The sequence below is a fragment of the Mixophyes fleayi genome, chromosome 3, assembly GCF_038048845.1.
Source record: "Mixophyes fleayi isolate aMixFle1 chromosome 3, aMixFle1.hap1, whole genome shotgun sequence".
Lineage (NCBI taxonomy): Eukaryota > Metazoa > Chordata > Amphibia > Anura > Limnodynastidae > Mixophyes > Mixophyes fleayi.
The window spans coordinates 77,691,764-77,709,229 of NC_134404.1; positions in this window are offsets into that span (position 1 = coordinate 77,691,764).

Sequence of the window (17,466 nt, forward strand, 5' to 3'; positions counted from 1 at the left end):
ACACCCCATTTATCCCATTTATACTTCTTCACATTTATTAAAGCAAACTTGTGTCAGGTGTCTAATAGCAGCTGCTATTGCTTGGGGATGCCTTTAAAAGCTGTGTGCAGGTAAGCCTCAACTCAGATAAAAGCATAGTAATGAACATGTTACGTTTCAGAATAAATTCATACTTCTAGTAAGTATAGGCCTGGCCAGAAGGGGAAGACTTTGGCATGAGTTGATCAGCTTAACATAGATTGCAATATGTGGATCTAACATTCCATGTTTTTAATACAAAGTACTGTATAACCCAAAGATTTTCTACACACAGTGAATACAGTACACATTTAATACAGTTTAATATGAATGATGTAATATCACAGTGCACATATAACCTACAGTTTCACCACTGCTCTATCTTGTGTACAGAGGGGAAACTAGTGAGCTGTGGGCCCCGGTGCAGTAAAGCAGGGAGAAGCGAACCGAGGCCCACGGCTCACTATTTCCCCATGCAGCAGGCCCCATTATCTCCATGAGCCCCAGTGCACTGCACCTGCTGTACGAATGGCAGTTCCGCCATTTCTTGTGTACCTATTTTATGTGTGTGTGCTGATCTCAGTTTGTAGCTGCTTTTGCTTGCTATTTTTGTATGAGTGCTTTTACTCAGGGCCGCCGAGAGGGGGGGGGGAGCGGGTACAGTTTACCCGGGCCCGGCCATGCCAGGGGGCCTGGGCCGGGCCCTCGCTGCTAATTAATTTTTTTTTTTATTTTGTTTATTTTTCTCTCTTGCGCTATTTTTTTTTTAACTTTTTTTATTTTTTTTCCCGCGGGGGGGTCTTGGGTTTTTTGGGAGCTGGAAGAAAAAAAAAAATACTCACGTGATCGCGCGGCGCCGTGTCCCTCCTCTCCTCCATTCATACTGACTGCCGGGCGTGGCGTCATCAAGTCATGCCTGTCAGTCAGTAAGGAGCGCCGCAGCCAGCATGAAGAAAGAAGACAGAAGAGGAGACAGAAAAGCAGAAAAGAAAAGAAAGAAGTTGACAAAGGGTAAGTAAAGAAACGGAGAGGCAAGGGGAGGAAAACAGAGAGGGACAGTACTATAAAGAAAGGGGACAGAGAAACAGAGGAGGAAAAAAAAGTGGGCGAGAGGAACAGAGGAGGAAAAAAAGGAGAGAGCCACAGGGGAATAAAAAAAAATTGGGGAGAGAGGAACAGAGGAGGAAAAAAAGGAGAGAGCCACAGGGGAATAAAAAAAATTTGGGGAGAGAGGAACAGAGGAGGAAAAAAAGGAGAGAGCCACAGGGGAATAAAAAAAAAAGTGGGAGAGAGGAACAGAGGAGGAAAAAAAGGAGAGAGTCACAGGGGAATAAAAAAAATTTGGGGAGAGAGGAACAGAGGAGGGAAAAAAAGTGGGAGAGAGAAACAGAGGAGGGAAAAAAGGAGAGAGCCACAGAGGAATAAAAAAAAATTGGGGAGAGAGGAACAGAGGAGGGAAAAAAGTGGGAGAGAGGAACAGAGGAGGAAAAAAAAGTGGGAGAGAGGAACAGAGGAATAAAAAAAAGTGGGAGAGAGGCACAAAGTAAAAAAGAAGGGGGAAAAGCAGCATGGAGGTCGCAGTGTGAGCATAAGGGGGTACAGTGTAGTTGTGATGATGTTGCACAGTATTGTGTGTGTGATGACACAGGGGGCTTGTTGCAATGTAGTGTGTGTGTGAGGTAGGTGGCGGCTAATTAATGGGCGCTATTTTGTTTGTAGGGTGATGGTGAGGCAATTTAATAGTAGGGACTATTAATTTAAGATGGGGTGGTTTGGGGGCTATTGAATCTTGGGGTGAGTTTAGGGAGAATGAGGTCTATTTATTAAATGTGACTATGAATTATTTAATGGCAGTGATGGTTGCGGAAAATAGGTATTGCTGGGGCTGTTTGCAGGAAGGGAAATAGGTTTATTTATTAAATGTGAATAGTATTATTTTAATGTTGGGGCTGGAGGAAGGCCTAATTATTAATCGTGGGTGCTATTGATTTAACGCCGGGGCTGGCTGTAATTTTCTAAATGTAGCCATTTTTTTTCAAAAAAGGTCCTTCAACATTCCTAGATCCGGACAAGCCACAACTAAAGAAACCAGCAGCCACAGGTGGAGAAAGTGAGAAGAACAGGTAGGAGAGAGCAGCACAGTGTGGGAAATGTTGTGATTCTAGTAGGGACAATACCAATTTTTGGTGAATGTTGTGCCCAATGTAAGGTGTAGGCCAAGACTGAACTGTTTGTGTACACACTGCATTGTTTGTATACTACACTGTGGTGGTAGATGTCCTGAAAGTCAGGAGTGCTTGAACATATGTGACGCTCCGGCGAATTGAGAGCCTAGTGGTTTTTATGTGTAGCCACACCCCAATGGTACGTTTGCCACGCCCCCAAATGCATGACCACACCTCCCAAAATTTTTGCACCGCCGTTTGGCTAGCCACGCCCCTGAATGTATGACCATACACCTTAATCTTTTTGCAAAATATTTTGACTATGAGGGGGGCCCCATGAATTTGTTGTACCCGGGCCCTGAATTCTTCTTGGCAGCCCTGCTTTTACTCTCTGGGGCTGATTGAGAGTGAGAGGTATGCCAGGTTGCCTACCATGCGTAAATTCTCTCTTCGCACTGCCCAGAAAGTGGACGCACACCTATGGGCCTATTCAGACTTCAGCTCTTATCAGTCATTTACACCCGACTGCATAAAGATCCAGTAAGTCATTACTACGAGTCCTGAAGATTCTACCATAACCTTGTCCAAGTCCCTTGGTAATGAGAGATCTGAGTCTGTAGGACTTTAGCTGTAATTAATATATTTATTAGACGTTTGTACCATACCAGTAAGTTACAGAATTACTTGAGTGAAATGGTCTAAGATTAATGCTCTGAATGCGTATTATGTATTTCCTCATATACTGTGTGTGGATGAATACATTTTGTGGATTAAATTAAGGTGGTTTTCTCCCCACACATATTTTGTCACTCATCCTTCTTGGTGGTAATGCTACTAGTTACTACATATGAAGTCTATTTAAATTGTTCCTTGTTACTCCTTCCCCCAAGTATAACCCTTTTTCACAATCTATTGTAGATTAGTTTAATCTTGAATACACAATATGTATTCCTGAAGATTGTGAGCGGGATCCTGTTGGGAAGTCCTCAATAGTCTATAGATGTCAGAGATTTATTGAATTATCTTTTGCTACATTTACCCCAAGTTACCATTGTTTTCAGTGCTATATACCTCTTTAATCCCTCCCAGGTAATATCAGATGAATATGATCCTGGATGTTGATAGAGCACCTTGACACTATAGTATGAATATATACCTCCAATACAGGTCCAATAACTTTCCTTTGGAAATTATTTGCTGAAATTCAGAAGCACGGAAAAATATTTTCATCATATGGGGAGATTTCACACACCTGTCACATCCCCCCATGGGCAAGTCTAATGTCCCACCCAGGACCCAAACATTGGTTGCTGCTAAACAAGCTAGTGGTTTTACAAATCTGTTAGCAGAGTATGAACTATATGATGTGATAAGGACATTACTACACCCAATCAACAGGGATTATACTTACTTATCCTTGGTACACTATTCTTATTTGTGAATTGATCCAACTCTATCCAATAATTGGTTTCGCCAACATATCTCCAAAACTAGAATTTTGGACCTGCTTTTCTCAGCATTAGACACCACACTAACGTTCTGGTGCACCATAAAGGCTATTATTAGCGACATATAGTCAACAGTAAGATTAAAAAAGGACTTGATTGAGAGACATAAAAACTTAGAAAAATGTTCTCAGCTTTGGAATCACAGAAAAAAATAAGGTTCTCTCTAAGCAGAGTGTGGGACACTTCAGGCACAATTCAAACCTTCCTGCTCTCCCAGCCAACACACTCTTCACCAGGGCCGCCAAGAGGGGAGGGGGCACTTATTATTAGGGCCCGGGCATGCCAGGGGGCCTGGCCCGGGTCCTCACTGCTGACGTTTCTTTTTGGGGTTTTTTAACTTTATTTTTTTAAGCTGTTTTTCATTTTTTTGTGCGCTGGCGCCGCGATCATGTGGGTAATCAAATACTAACAGGATCGCGGGGGCGGCGTCCCTCTTCCATTTGCACTAAATGTCTGAAGGGACAGGGTGATGAAGAACAGGGAGGGAGAGAATGGTATAGGGTGATGAAGAAGAGGGGGGAGAGAGAAAGGCACAGGGTGATGAAGAACAGGGAGGGAGAGAATGGTATAGGGTGATGAAGAAGAGGGGGGAGTGAGAAAGGCACAGGGTGATGAAGAAGAAGGGGGAAAGGCACAGGGTGATGAAGACGAGGGGGGAGAAAGGCACAGGTTGATGAAGAAGAGGGGGGGAGGCACAGGGTGATGAAGAAGAGCGGGGAGAGAGAGAAAGGCACAGGGTGATGAAGAAGAAGGGAGGAAAGGTACAGGGTGATGAAGAAGAGGGGGGGCACACAGGGTGATGAAGATGAGGGGGGGAGAAAGGCACAGGGTGATGAAGAAGGGGGGGCACCGGGTGATGCAGAAAAGGGGGTGGAGGCACAGGATGATGAAGAAGAGGGGGGAGAGAAAGGCACAGGGTGGTAAAGAAATGGGGGGAGAGAGAGGCACAGGTTGATGAAGAAGAGAGGGAAGCAGCCTGGCATAGTGTGAGGAGATTCAAAAGCAGCATGGCAGAGTGTGAAGAAGGGCAAAAACAGCATAGCAGAGTCTGAAGATGGGCAAAAGCAGCATAGCACAGAATGGTGAAGGAGAGAGCAGTATGGCAGAGTGTGAAGAGGGTCAAAAGCAGCATGGCAGAGTATGAAGAGGGGCAAAAGCAGCATGGCATAGGGTGATGAAGGGGTGCCAGGAGAAGGAAGGAGCAAAAGCAGCATGGCACAGTGTGATGAAGGGGGGCTAGTTGAAAGGGGGGGAATCAGCATGAAGGGTGCAGTGTGATCACAAGGGGACATAGCGTGGTGATGATGAAAAGGCACAGTAATGTGTATGTGATGGCACATGGAGCTTTTGGCAATGTAAAGTGTGAGAGGAAGGTTGTGGCTAATTAATGGGTGCTATTTTGTTTGTGGGTTGATGGTGGGGCAATGTAATAGTGGGGACTATTTAAGATGAGGTGGTTTGGGGGCTATTGAATGTGGGGGTGAGTTTTGGAAAAATGAGGTCTCTTTATTAAATGTGACTATGAATTTTATAATGGCAGTAATGGTTGCAGGAAATAGGTATATTTATGAGGTATAAATACTATTAATTTATTGCTGGGGCTGTTTGGAGGGAGGGAAGGAAATAGGTTTATTTATTAAATGGGAATACTATTATTTTAATATTGGGGCTGGAGGATGGCCTAATTATTAATCGTAGGTGCTATTGATTTAACGCCAGGGCTGGTTGGAATTTTCTAAATGTACCCATTTTTTCTTCCAAATAGGGCCCCCAACATTCCAGGACCCAGACAAGCCGCAACTAAAGAAATCTGCAGCCACAGGTAGTGAAAGTGAGATGAACAGGTAGGAGAAAGCAGGGGAGTCTGTCAAATGTTGTGATTCTAGAGGGACAATCCCAATTTTTGGTGACTGTTCTGCCCAATGTAAAGGGCAGGCCAAGACTGTGAACTCTTTATGTACACACTGCATTCTTTATATACTAAACTGTGGAACTAGATGTCTTGAAAGTCAGGAGTGCTTGGACATATGCCACGCTCCGGCGATTTCAGGGTCTAGTGCTTTTCACCTGCTAGCCATGCCCCAATGATTCATAGCCACACCCCCAGTGGTATGACCACACACACGCGGCAGCGCTAATTTTTTTACCATGCTAAACCATAAGAGATGCCCCATGACGTTGTTGCACCGGGGCCCTGAGTTACTCTTGGAAGCCCTGCTTTTCATTGAATATGTCCTAGATGAAAGGTCACCACAGAAATTAAATCACTACCCAAAGACCAGGCACTGGACCAAATGGCTTTTCAACCAATTTTTACATAATTTGTGCACTTCTTTCTCTTCAGAGTTGGTTCAAACTCTTATTCAAATATTTAATGCTTGTTTAAAAGAAAAGTAACTTTCCTTTTTGCTATTAATAGCAAACAGACTGAACTAACTGTATTCTACCATCACTAACTAACCAAGTTGGTTTTCTTCTGGGCTAATAGGCCCTGGACAACATCAGAAGGGTCCTAAATATTGTTGCAACCCAAATGGCTTGTACTTATTACTCATGGACAACAAAAAAGCATTTCACTTGTCTACAGTGTAATTATATGTAGCAGATGCTTAGAAGATTCAGGTTGAATCTCAGAGTCCATCCTGGCCCTTTACACCAGCCCAAATGCAAAGGGGCCCAGATTACTCTTCCCCATTTTTTTATTTTGTCTTTTAACAAGTTGAGGATGTAAAGTGCCCAAAACACTATATTGCTTAGGGCCCCATGGGGTCTTAATCCAGCTGTAATGGAGATGGCTGACTTTAATACAGTCATATCCTATTTGCTCATTCTATAAAGGTGGCAGTGAGGCAGGATTAAGCACAAAAGAATTTAGAGACATAAGGTGAAGGGAGAATTAAAAGCTTATAATTAAAAAGATTCACAACTGAAAGCTGTTATATCTTGGTTTTGAGAAAAGAACAGATACAGCAAGAGAGAGAGCAATAGTGAGTGTAGGTCCTAAATCAATATTAGCAGAGACTCATACTAACATATCAGTCGCTATTACAGCTATCATACAAAATTCAAATTTGTTCTACAAAAATTAGCTATAGGACAGCGTATATTCCTATGTTTCCGCATGAGTCAATGCAAAATGATTCCTTTCAGGACAGAAAAGTGTAAACAGACTTAGCGTAATTTGGTAAACCTATTTCTGGAATGCATCAGGGAAATAATAAATAGTACAACGTTATTTGTATAGTAAATACTTCCTGGAAGTGGTAAATGGAAGTTGAAGGACTGGAAAGGGGAAACATGTTGGGTTGCTAGAGGGAGAGGAAATAAATTGAAGAGTTCAGTACATATTTGCAATCTAATTAAACTGGGTTTGTACAGTTGTGAAAGACCATTCTCACTGGCTTCTAGCTGGACTCATTGGGTCTATAATTTCCAAAACTCTAACAAAAAATTCTCTTAATCTTTCAAAATAACTCTTTTGTCTTGTTTATAAGCATTTATCTTAAACCAATCTGTGCAGCACTGCATAATGAAACATGCTTCTCAATCTGCATGTGGAAGTGCAGGAGGTTCCCCAGCAAGTGAATGTGGTGTTTGTGTGATTATGTGTTAGTTCCTTGAAAAAAATCTCAAATTAAATTTGGTTTAAAAAATGTAAAGAAACTTCCATATTAAATATATTAGTCCATCACTGTTTTTCTCTTCAAAATGTACCTTTTCACATTCTATGACATACTGAAAACCCATCTAACTCATGCAATTATATGTGTGCAGCCAGTAAACTCTAAACACAATAATCATAGCTCAGCATATAGTCTACATCACATAAAGCTTTCACTAGTTTCTATGTTTGCATAGACGGTCGGAATCAAACTCATGACCCTCACAGCACTGGGATCATTAGTTTGATTCTGACCATGGCCTTATCTGTGTGGAGTTTGAATGTATCATCTATATAAATAGCTGATGGAGTTTAACAAATATACCCCTCCCAAAAAATCCATTGACAGTATTTCTAAATGCAATAAAATACAAAAATCTCAAAGCTCAAATTTAATTCTCTCAAGAGACTATGTAATATCTCCAACAGTCTAGTAGATTATTTAAGGCACTTAGCATATATTTCTCCATATACTTTTATCTTAATGTCCAAAAACCTGACTTGATGGCTCGTGCTTTGTCACAGACCCAATAAACCTCATGACAGGTACCTGAATTGTGACCATTACCCTTAATGGGGTAGTTTCCAAGATAAGGGTATCACGCACTTCTGGTGACTGACAGGGTTCTACAGGGGCAAACCCACATATAATCCAAGACCTGGCTCCAATTTTTACACTCTCAACACACAGAGACTCCTCAATTTTTACAATGTGTATTCATCAAACCAGCATACTTTGCTGACACTCAACCAGGGAGGTCTTAATCCAAACCCACACTCTGTTAAGCATGGAATAGTGTTATAATACTTATTGTGAAAAGTGGGTGGCTTTAAAGTATTAGGTACTCTCAGTCCTCCCTCGCCTGGACACTTACATTCACGCTCTGGATTTTCTGTCTGTTCATAGAAATGTAAAGAATTGGTAGTTGCTCAAATCAATTTATAGGCTATAACAGGTGCATGAAAGGGTGGGGTTATCCTAAAAGGAAAAAACACAGACAAATTCCCCCAGCACACTGCTATAGCCAGCAACAGATCTGCTATTTCTACTGTAGATAAAAATGCAAAAGTCTCAGTTGCACACATTTGCAAATGTATGTTGAAGCCACCCACCACTCCAAGATTGGTTTTTGAGTATCTTGGTCAGGATAGTAATCGGACGTAAATAAAGAAATAAAGTAAGCATGGCAAGATATTCATCTTAACAGGTTGTTAAGACCCATCCAAAAAATAGAAACTTCATTCCAGGAATCAATTTCTGATCTTACTGTTTTGAATAGAGAAGGACAATTGGCTTCATATAATTGACTATAATGTCTAGACTAATGAACGCCTAAATAAATACTACCCTTTTATCCTCAATCCATACAACACATTTATTTAAATATCCTGCATGCAGAAAAACAGAATTATTTCGGATATGACTACAACAAAAGTTCCGGAGCAAAAGAGAATGAAGAATATATAGGGTGTACAAGCATATTACAAGGAAAAATCGGATCATTCAGGACATAGCAGTAAAGTTTAGCAACAGAGGAGAGACAGAGGGTAGCCACTAAGGCAAAACCCACAGAGAAAAATGATCTTACCTTTTGTATCCAAATTCTAACACCAAGTAACTGTGGAATATGAGACAATGTGAAATATTGAATGATGAGATTCCTTTACTAAAAACAAAGCATCATGGAGAAATCTTATATTGTGACCTGATGCAATGGTTCTTCCCAGGTTTTATATTGCAGGGATTTTTAGACCCATCTGGAGCTATTTACATATATTGGAAAGATGATATGCAGAATTGGCTTTCACAGCAATGTTTATTATTAGAAGAAAAACAATACGTATATAGGCAACAACCGGTCTGTGTTGAGTCTCACTTTTTAGTGACATTTGGAAGAACATCAAAATTGATAAAAACACATCTGTTTCTCTTGGGAGCCAAGGTCAAGCTAATGCATGAATTGTCTGTGTTACTTTACTATTTATTCACAACATTATTATTTTACCCTTATTAGAGAGAAATGAAATCATGTGTTAAATTCAACCGAGTTCAGTTTAAGTATCACCACGTAATTAACCTTCATATAGTACAATGCTTTATTTCCTGTTGTTCCCACTATGTACAAAGCTTTTCACCTGCTGTACTTTAAACCAGCTGCCTGAAGCTCCTATACCTACCAAATGTCCTGATTTTCATGGGACAGTTCAGTCCACAAAGGATGGCGCCTCTCAAAAATAGACGTTGTGTGCTACCTGGACAGAGTTTGACCAGGCATGTTTGGACCAGAGGTCTGAACTAATTTGTCCACCTTTTCCATTCAGGAATGTTGCCATATAGTAACTGTTTCCTCTAGTCATCATGCAGTGGCTGCTGTTAGAAGATCTCATTTACAATGTGCACTCAATGCCCAATGAAAAACTCATACATTGTCCACCCTGTCACGTTGCTGGCCGCTCCCAGGAAAGATCCACCTGGCTGGGGTCGTTATCAGAGACACACCACGTCCAGCTAAGTCACTTTGTCTTGAGAGGAGACAAGCTGGATTACTGTTCCTACCAGAGTGTTGATTACAGGATGTCACGGGCACTAGGAGTCTTTACCCAGGGATCACCAGATGGTAGGCTTACCAGAGCAATGTAGATGGTAATAGGGTACTCTGGTAGCTGGGTGATCACGGAACATGAAATGATGACCGATGAGATGCTCAGGAAAGTCTATGACTAGCAACACTGGTAATAATGAGGTAATGATACACAAGGAACTGTATGGACAAGGACACGTGAAGATAGTCAGTGGTCTGCGATAGCAAGTTGTACCACTGCTATAGTGAGGAGGAATGTCCAACAGAAACAAGGAGGTGATGAGAGTCAGCGGTCTGCGAGTAGCAAGTTGTGCCGCTGTCTGAGTGAAGGAATGGAATCCAAGTGGAGGTATCCAGGTAGTCAGTGGTCTGCGGTAGCAAGTTGTACCACTGCTATGTGAGAGGATAATGGAACAGGTGATACCGGAAACAGGGATCAGTGGTCTGACATCAGCAAGTTGTACCACTGCATATATATGTGAGGAGGTGCACGGGGGAAGACTGCAACACAGGATATACACAGGCACCTTATACACGGTCCACAGTAATATGCACAATATAGGTATATATATATGTAAATGACTGATCAGGTCTGCAATCTAGAAAGTCTCTTGAAGTAGTCCAGCACAATGATAACACAGTCAATGATGGCAATAGACTCAGCGGATAGCAGACTCCAGAGAGAACCAAACACAGTCCAGCAAGATATGCAATACACAGCACAGTCAATGAGAAGTATGCATACCGTGGTTCAGCAGTAGCAGTCAGATGGGATAGCAGCGGTACCTGAGCGGCTGGAGGCCGACTGGATAGGAAGTCCCTGGACTGGAGAAGCAGCGGTCTAGCAGGTGCAGCGCACAGGTGAGTAGACCGACAGGGACACGAATCCACAGGAGTCAGCAACACGTGGAACTGGACTCATAGGAAACCCAGGAGAATGGAGATGATCCAGCAGAGGGTAGTAGAAGAGATACAAATCCAATGCTGACAGGAGGGTAGAGGCCAGTGGAACACGTGAAGGCGTGGAGAGTGAATCAGCAGGAGATGGACGATAGCGCTGACCACAGCGACAGGACTCAGCGGCACACGGAGGTAACCAGTAGCAACCACAGGAACCAACAGCGATGGGAAACAGGAGTGCAGCGCAGGGCAGGAGCTGTAGATCACGAAGTGTAGCAGATGGTAATGAAAAGCGGCAGTCTCGAGGAAGTCACAGCAAAGATGAGATGAGAGTGTAGTGCACAGAGGCAGCGGGCAGTAATCAGCTGGCAGTCACGATGTAGAACACAGGCGAGTTGCAAGCAGGAGACTGTAGTGCACAGAGGCAGCGGATAGCAATCAGCTGGCAGTCACGATGTTGAACACAGGCAAGTTGCAAGCAGGAGACTGTAGTGCACAGAGGCAGCGGATAGTAGTCAGCTGGCAGTCACGATGTTGAACACAGGCAAGTTGCAAGCAGGAGACTGTAGTGCACAGAGGCAGCGGATAGTAGCCAGCTGGCAGTCACGATGTTGAACACAGGCAAGTTGCAAGCAGGAGACTGTAGTGCACAGAGGCAGCGGATAGTAGTCAGCTGGCAGTCTTGATGAGAAGCAGGTGAGTGAGGTAAAAGCTGGAGTGCACGGAGGCAGCGGATAGCAATGAGCAAACAGTAATGATGATACAGTTGATGGTAGAAGTGGTATGGAACCACAGAAATAGAAGTGGTTAGGAAACCACAGGAATCAGCAGCACTGAATACACAAGTAATACAGGAACACCTTCAGAGACTCATGAGGAATGAGACTCCAAGATCAGGCAACGTGGTAGTGACCACAGGTGCTTAATATAGGGAGGTTGCCTGATCTGCCAATTAAGTTAAAGGGGTATACACTGAAGTATAGAAAAGGGCTGCGCATGCGCAGACCCTCAGGATGGTGGACGGCCACGGTTCCTAAATGTCCGGGAAGAGGCACTCACGGTCCGGTGAGTGACAGTACCCCCCCTTTTAAAGGTGGGCACAGAACGCCTGGAACCGGGCTTGTCCGGATTCTTGGAGTAAAACTTCTTCAAAAGGGCAGGAGCATTAAGATCTTCAGCTTTGATCCAAGAGCGCTCCTCAGGACCAAAGCCCTTCCAATGAACGAGGAAGTGGAGGACTCCTCGCGAAATTTTTGCATCTAGTACCTCGGTAATCTCAAAATCCTCCTCCTGATGGACTTGAACTGGCTGCGGAGCTGAGGGAGGAGTTGAAAAACGGTTGATAATAAGAGGTTTGAGCAAAGATACATGGAAGGCATTAGAAATCCGAAGACTCTTAGGAAGAAGGAGTTTCACACATACTGGATTGATAACTTGAATGATCCTATATGGACCAATAAAACGAGGGGCGAATTTCATGGATGGAACCTTCAAACGAATATTTTTTGTGGATAACCAGACACGATCTCCAATTTTTAGTGGTGGAATAGCCCGCCTCTTCTTATCAGCGAAAGATTTATATTTGACAGATGTCTTCTTTAAACAGGTTCTAACCTGAGACCAGATATTTTTAAAGGTCTGACAAACAGTCTCCACCGCAGGAACTTGGGTGGGCGGGAGGGCAGGAAATTCCGGAAAAGACGGATGGTGACCGTAAACCACAAAGAATGGAGTTTTGGATGATGACTCATGGTACATGTTGTTATGGGCGAACTCAGCCCAAGGGAGTAACTCTACCCAGTTGTCTTGATTGGCTGATGAAAATATCCTTATAAAAGTCTCAAGATCTTGATTGACACGTTCGGTTTGTCCATTGGATTGTGGATGGTAAGAAGATGAGAGTGCTAATCGTATGCCCAAGGTTTTACAAAGGGCTCGCCAGAATCTGGACACGAATTGTACTCCTCTATCAGACACAATCTCAGATGGACATCCATGGATACGGAAGATCTCTTTAATGAAATGTTCAGCCAGGATAGACGAGGAAGGCAAACCAGACAGAGGGATGAAATGAGCCATCTTCGAAAATCTGTCCACTACCACCCAAATAGTGTTATGGTTCTTACTAGGTGGTAAGTCAGTAACGAAATCCATACTAATATGGGTCCATGGTTTGGACGGAATGGGTAGTGGTCGCAGCAACCCTGCTGGGGTTCTGCGGGAGGATTTGAATTGCGAACATAATTCACAGGAAGCAATGAACTCTTTGACGTCTCTCCTCATTGAAGGCCACCAGTAACTTCGAGAGAGGATCTCAAAAGTCTTGTGTTCACCGGCGTGTCCAGAAAAACGAGAGGCATGGAACCACGAAAGGATTTTCCTCCTTAGAGTAGAAGGCACGAGGGTCTTCCCAAATGGTAGCGTTTTGGTGGATGAAGCAGCCAGTGAGATACATTTGGGGTCTAGAATGGTATGGTTGGAAACCTCTTCTATATCAGAGGACGTAGCAAAGGCTCTAGATAAGGCATCAGCTTTTTTGTTCTTGGCAGCTGGTTTGAAGGTAATTATTAATTCAAAACGGGAAAAGAAAAGAGACCATCTTGCTTGACGAGGGTTCAAGCATTGGGCAGACTGGAGATATGACAAGTTCTTATGATCCGTGAAGATCGTCACCGGATGGCGAGCTCCCTCCAACAAGTATCTCCATTCCTCTAATGCGGCTTTGATAGCCAGTAATTCCTTGTCTCCGATGGTATAATTCTTCTCTGCGGGTAGGAGACCCCGAGAATAGAAGGCACAAGGGTGGAATTTTTGCTGTTCCGAGCGTTGGGAGAGAATAGCTCCTAAGCCCACATTAGAGGCATCTACTTCTAGGAAAAAAGGGAGTGTCACATCAGGCTGACGAAGGATTGGAGCCGAAGAGAAGGACTCTTTTAATGTTTGAAAGGCTTGAATAGCCTCAGTAGACCATTGCTTAGGATTAGCCCCTTTACGAGTCAGGGCCACAATAGGAGATGCAATGGAAGAAAAATCTTGAATGAAGCGTCTATAGTAATTGGCAAAACCTAAAAAACGCTGGATGGCACGAAGAGTAGTTGGCTGGGGCCAATGTAGTACAGCATTTACTTTGTCAGGATCCATCTTCAGACCAACTCCGGAAACAATATACCCCAAGAATGGAATCTGGGGTAATTCGAATGAACATTTTTCTAATTTACAGAACAATGAATTTTTCCGTAGCCTGGAGAGGACTTCTGCCACATGTTGGTGGTGAGAAGGCAGGTCCTGTGAAAAAATCAATATGTCGTCCAGGTAGACGACGACACATACATATAATAAGTCCCGAAAAATCTCATTAATGAAGCCCTGAAAAACAGCGGGGGCATTACATAGCCCGAAAGGCATTACCAGATATTCGTAATGCCCGTCTCTGGTGTTAAACGCCGTCTTCCATTCGTCACCGGAACGGATTCTGATTAAATTGTAAGCACCACGAAGATCCAACTTAGTAAAAATACGGGCTCCCTTGATGCGGTCAAATAGCTCAGTGATCAACGGAATGGGATACCGGTTCTTGATAGTAATGGCATTGAGTCCACGAAAATCTATACAAGGGCGTAATGATCCATCCTTCTTTTTGACAAAGAAGAACCCAGCTCCAGCGGGCGAGGTGGAAGGTCGAATGAACCCACGCTGGAGGTTCTCCCGTATATATTCAGATGTAGCTTGAGTTTCAGGTAACGAGAGTGGATAGACCCGGCCTCTGGGAGGAGTCTTGCCAGGAAGAAGATCAATCGGACAATCCCAAGAACGATGAGGAGGAAGACGTTCAGACTGAGCTTTATCAAAAACATCGGTAAATGAAGCATATTGAGGAGGGAGTCCCGGTGAAATAGCTGAAATGGAAGCTTGCTGTACCTTGAGAGGAATGACTTGGGAAAGGCAATGATGGTGACATTCAAGCCCCCAAGACGTGACTTGAGGGGTGCGCCAGTCAATCTGGGGAGAGTGACACTGAAGCCATGGAAGGCCTAGGACAATCGGACTTGTCGTAACAGGAAGAATTAAAAACGATATCTCTTCATGATGCAGAGCACCAATCTGAAGGGTTACTGGAGACGTACTCTGGGTGATGAGACCGTTGATGAGACGTGATCCATCGATAGCCGTCACAGTAATGGGAGTTTTTAAGGTAATCATTGGTAGAGACCATTGATTAACTAACGATTTGGAAATAAAATTTCCTGCTGCTCCGGAATCAATCAATGCCTGTGACTCAAAGGTCTTGGTAGCAAAGGAAATAGTCACATCAAAAGCGCAGACTTTAGATTTCATAGACGATGGAGAGGACTCCAGGGACCCTAACTTCACCTCTCCAGAACTAGTTAGGGCCTGGCATTTCCCGATCTCTTAGGGCAGGAGCTGAGGACATGAGTGGAATCAGCACAATAGATACAGAGTCTATTCTTGACTCTTCGTCTCCTCTCCTCAGAAGATAACTTGGAACGTCCAACCTCCATGGGAATCACAGCGGGTGACACTGGACGAAATTGAGGGTTAGAGCGAAAAGGTGCTTTAGCAGAAGTCGTTTTCTCAGCCTCTCTTTCACGAAATCTCATATCAACACGATGGCATAGAGAGATCAAATCTTCAAGTGACGAAGGAAGCTCTTGGGTAGTCAGTGCATCTTTAATTTTATCGGAAAGCCCCTGCCAGAAGGCGGCAACTAGGGCTTCAGTGTTCCACTGAAGTTCAGAGGCTAAGATCCTAAATTGAATGACGTACTGGCCTACAGTATGAGATCCTTGTCGCAGACGGAGGATGCTGGAAGCAGCGGAGGTCACACGACCTGGTTCATCGAACACACTTCGGAATGTAGAAATGAATTTGGCACTATCTTGTAATATTGGATCGTTCCTCTCCCACAGAGGGGAGGCCCAAGCCAGGGCTTGTCCTGAAAACAAAGAGATAAGATAGGCCACTCTGGAACGATGGGTAGAAAAATTTTGAGGTTGGAGCTCAAAATGGACTGAACATTGGTTAAGGAAACCCCTACAAGTTTTGGGGTCTCCATCGTACTTTGACGGAGTAGGCAGGTGAAGCGTGGAAGCTATAGACACCTGGGATGGCAATGGGGAAACGGAGGAAAGCACAGGAGCTTCAGTAGTAGCTGTCACAGTCTGTCCAGATGTTCCTTGGGAGGTTAATGACTGATAACACTGAAGTAACAGCTGTTGGCGGGCATCCTGTTGCTCCACACGGCTAACCAGATGTTGCAGCATCTCTTTGGCGGTAGGTTCCACATCTGGGTCTGTCATGGCCTGATCTTACTGTCACGGGCACTAGGAGTCTTTACCCAGGGATCACCAGATGGTAGGCTTACCAGAGCAATGTAGATGGTAATAGGGTACTCTGGTAGCTGGGTGATCACGGAACATGAAATGATGACCGATGAGATGCTCAGGAAAGTCTATGACTAGCAACACTGGTAATAATGAGGTAATGATACACAAGGAACTGTATGGACAAGGACACGTGAAGATAGTCAGTGGTCTGCGATAGCAAGTTGTACCACTGCTATAGTGAGGAGGAATGTCCAACAGAAACAAGGAGGTGATGAGAGTCAGCGGTCTGCGAGTAGCAAGTTGTGCCGCTGTCTGAGTGAAGGAATGGAATCCAAGTGGAGGTATCCAGGTAGTCAGTGGTCTGCGGTAGCAAGTTGTACCACTGCTATGTGAGAGGATAATGGAACAGGTGATACCGGAAACAGGGATCAGTGGTCTGACATCAGCAAGTTGTACCACTGCATATATATGTGAGGAGGTGCACGGGGGAAGACTGCAACACAGGATATACACAGGCACCTTATACACGGTCCACAGTAATATGCACAATATAGGTATATATATATGTAAATGACTGATCAGGTCTGCAATCTAGAAAGTCTCTTGAAGTAGTCCAGCACAATGATAACACAGTCAATGATGGCAATAGACTCAGCGGATAGCAGACTCCAGAGAGAACCAAACACAGTCCAGCAAGATATGCAATACACAGCACAGTCAATGAGAAGTATGCATACCGTGGTTCAGCAGTAGCAGTCAGATGGGATAGCAGCGGTACCTGAGCGGCTGGAGGCCGACTGGATAGGAAGTCCCTGGACTGGAGAAGCAGCGGTCTAGCAGGTGCAGCGCACAGGTGAGTAGACCGACAGGGACACGAATCCACAGGAGTCAGCAACACGTGGAACTGGACTCATAGGAAACCCAGGAGAATGGAGATGATCCAGCAGAGGGTAGTAGAAGAGATACAAATCCAATGCTGACAGGAGGGTAGAGGCCAGTGGAACACGTGAAGGCGTGGAGAGTGAATCAGCAGGAGATGGACGATAGCGCTGACCACAGCGACAGGACTCAGCGGCACACGGAGGTAACCAGTAGCAACCACAGGAACCAACAGCGATGGGAAACAGGAGTGCAGCGCAGGGCAGGAGCTGTAGATCACGAAGTGTAGCAGATGGTAATGAAAAGCGGCAGTCTCGAGGAAGTCACAGCAAAGATGAGATGAGAGTGTAGTGCACAGAGGCAGCGGGCAGTAATCAGCTGGCAGTCACGATGTAGAACACAGGCGAG